Source organism: Folsomia candida, unplaced genomic scaffold (assembly GCF_002217175.1).
Source record: "Folsomia candida strain VU population unplaced genomic scaffold, ASM221717v1 Fcan01_Sc014, whole genome shotgun sequence".
NCBI lineage: Eukaryota > Metazoa > Arthropoda > Collembola > Entomobryomorpha > Isotomidae > Folsomia > Folsomia candida.
In genome coordinates, this window is record NW_019091206.1 from 2,709,677 (window position 1) to 2,713,247 (window position 3,571).

The 3,571-nt window shown below is 29.3% G+C and overlaps 1 long non-coding RNA gene across 1 annotated transcript; it reads right to left on the reverse strand.

Moving 5' to 3' along the window:
* Positions 1 to 2,176: 2,176 nt before the first annotated feature.
* LOC118437644 lies at positions 2,177 to 3,038 on the reverse strand. The gene is made up of 2 exons (XR_004836221.1): positions 2,619 to 3,038; positions 2,177 to 2,543 (listed from the first exon to the last, which is right to left on the reverse strand). It is a non-coding gene; the product is annotated as an uncharacterized LOC118437644 (long non-coding RNA).
* Between the last annotated feature and the right edge of the window lie 533 nt (positions 3,039 to 3,571).

Here is a 3,571-nt window from a genome sequence, read left to right on the forward strand (position 1 = left end):
TTATATAATGAAATTAAATCAGGACCAATTAAAAATCCAAGAATTTTACTCGAGGAAATTATTTTTAAGAAGATTATTCAATAGAAGATGACATCATAGGCAAACAGATGCGAAATATCGCATGAAGGTTGTCTGGAAAATTTCCACTTTTTGTAAAATTATCAATGATTTATCATAATTATTTATACTATGCTATTTTTGAAATTTGACAAAAATAAAAATTTTGACAGAATTTTTATTCGGGATTTAAATCTAACAGTTTTGGCTTAAATTATGAATAAAATCAAAACGAAAATAAAATTAGTGAATTACAATTTACTGCTATTCCTGAGAATTTTGGGTGGTTAGAAAGTTTCCAAACTTTTGTGTAATTATGCGTTAATGAAATTTTCTAAATTTTTGTAAAATCATGCATCAATGAGATTTTAATTTATTTTATCAAACTCCTCTTCAAATTCTATTTCCATTTTATCTTTATGGTTGAACAAAATTACCAAATTTTGATATACTTTTTATGTGACACCTAAATCTTACATACAGATTTATTAGATTATATAATAAAATCAAAACAAATTTCAGAATTTTTGTGGAGGAAATTAAATTTTTTAACGAAAATCTAATATTTAAGATGTCATCATTTGCAAACAGATACACTCTTAGAAATGGGGTTACGATTATAACTAAGAAGTAAACGCATGTGACTCTACCGCCGTGGTTATAAATTTGTCACCAACTGGTTATAAATTTATTAGCTCTGGTGACAATTTAATACCAAATCGGTGAAACTTTATAATTAGTCGGTGACAATTGTACCCACTCGATGACAAATGTATAACCACAGCGGTAGAGGCACATACGTTTACTTTTATTTATTTATTTATATTTTATTTATTTTACGTAGGAATCATACGAAATTGAATAATTTGAACGCCAAAATAAAAATAACTGGTGTAAAATAATAGGATAATTCGGCTCATTCGGGTAATGTAATTCAAAGTCCAAAGGGGGATGCAAATTTCGCGCAGTTTAAATTACTCAATGATTTCTTGAGACGACCACGTCATGGAGGCGAGCCTTAAGTAAAAGGATTTTGTTTCAGGAGCTAATAATTTTCTGAGAATTGTTTAGGGTGGAAAATTTTCAGATTTTTGTAGAATTCTGACTTATTTATTTTGTCGTAATTATCTGTGAATTATCTTTGAAGTTCGTAAACATTATAGAATTTTGATAGAATTTTTTTTTCGCATCTAAAATTTTTGAAAAATTATGAATTTCTAAAATTTTACTATATATTTCATCCAAATTAGTTTTTTGGAATGGAAATTTTCAGTTTTGTTCTTCAATTACAATTACATCTTTTGCAGTTTATTAAACTCCTAAAATTTTGGCAGAATTTTTATTCGGTTTTTAAATCTTACAGTTTTATACATTAAATTATGAAATCAAATCAAATCAAACATAAAATTCCAGAATTATTTTTCTGCAGAAAGTTCTATTTTTGATTGAAAGTACAATTCGATTATCCAACTCTCAAATTATGAAATAAAACCGAAATGGTAACATAATTCTAGAATTTTGGTACAGGAAATTAAAATTTCCCGTTATTGGTGAGAGTTATTCGGGGATGAAAACTTCCAAATTTTTGTGAAATTTTGAATTTCTACTTTATCTTTGCAGGTAATTAAGATTCTGACAAAATATGTGTTCAAAACTTATCGTTTTATTAAATTACAAAATAAACTGAGGATTAGGATAAATTTTGTTCTAGGAAATTACAAATATTTACGAATCAAAATTTTCTGCAATTTATGAGCTAATGATTTCAATCTGTTAAGTTCGTAATCATTAGGTCCTCTCAAGGCTCAAAAAATGAGCGAAATGAGCAATGAGCAGAAAAATAAAAAATCAGATTTTTCTGCTCAAACCTTGAACGTACCACTTTTTTTATCGATCATAATTCTTGAGAATCGTGATCTTTATTTGTGGGAAGTTCAATTATTTGTTTATCATTTTAATGGTTCTAAATTCAGTTTCATAATTCATACAATTCCGAAAATAACTGAACGTCAAGAGATATGAGAAATTTTATCATTGTGCATGGCTTTAACATGGCTTTTAATGGGTTTCAACAACAGGCATTGTGAAAATATTGCAGGAGAATTAACGAACAGCATTATCTCAAATAATTCATTTTATGTAGCAGCAATAAACAATTTTATGTATAAATCAAATGCTTAAAATTTAGATGTAATAGTTTCCAATTTAATTTTGAGTTCCAGTATTTATATTTCGGCTTCGCTGAATCGTAATTTTATCGCATTGAAAATCATTAGATTTGATGTAATTGAAAGAAATGACCGCACTTTTGTCCAGAGTTTCGTCTTTCTCAGGGTCAATCCCAAAACCCGACTGGTTTAACTTCTCTTTAGTCTCTGTGTACGTTTTAAGAAATCTGTCAAATCCATTTTTTATTTGACTTTCTTCGCAATTAAGGGCAAAGCATCTTGGAGACGACAAAGGAATTCAGTGCGGTTGGTCACCTGCTAAAATATTTTTTTGCGATTAAGGATTTGGTTATTCAAAATTGCATGTGGATAACAAATTATCATTTACCTTACCTTAAATGAGGTGTTATTGTTGACGACATAATATGCCATGTCAATTTTTACTTGTGCTGTCCAGCGAAATATTTTTCGGCCGCCTACCTCCACGACGCTACTTTTGTTACAACAAATTACGGGATTTGCAACTTTTTCGACACTGGTACGCTTAACCTGGGTCTTGGGACCCATAATGATAAAGAATATGTTTTAGAGAACTTTACTTAATTTTTAAACGAGAAATTGAAGTAAACAAACAACTGATGTGCTGATGTGGAGCAGAATGAGCAGGATTATGAGAGAAAAAATCAACCCAAAACTCGATTTTTTTGTTGAGCAAGAAAATCTGATTTTGAGCGAAATCGCATGCGCACAGCCGAGCAGAAATGATCAGAATGAGCGATGAGCAGAAAAATCAGATCTTTTTTAGAGCTTTGAGAGGACCTATTATAAAATTTTTACAGAATTATTATTCGGTTTTCAAATCTTACAGTTTTTATTAAATTATGAAGTTAAATTCCAGACTTTTGTCCCACTGGAAATTACATTTTTCTACCATTGTTGAGAGTTCTTTTGGGTGGAAACTTTCCACAATTTTGAAAAGTTATGAGTTAAATAAATTGTCATTTAAAAATTTATTTTACTGATCGCGTTCTTATTTTATATTTGATGTTCGAAAATGCTATAAAATTTCGGCCTATTCTCTTTTGCTCACAATGCGATGTTGTGAAGAGCAATATTCGGAATTTGTGAAAATTTTGGAATTATATAGCTCAAGTCAAAGTTTCCTGTCATTTTGTGCGATGGTTCGAATTTTTCAAAATCTTTGAGGTCCAAATTAAAAAATTGGCGATTTTCATGAATGAAAGTAAAGTTTGTGTTAACCGTGTGATAAAAATCTCCCATTTTTCAACTTTGAGCTAAATTTTCTTGCATGATATTCTAATCTTCGCAAAAACATACCTGTTCAA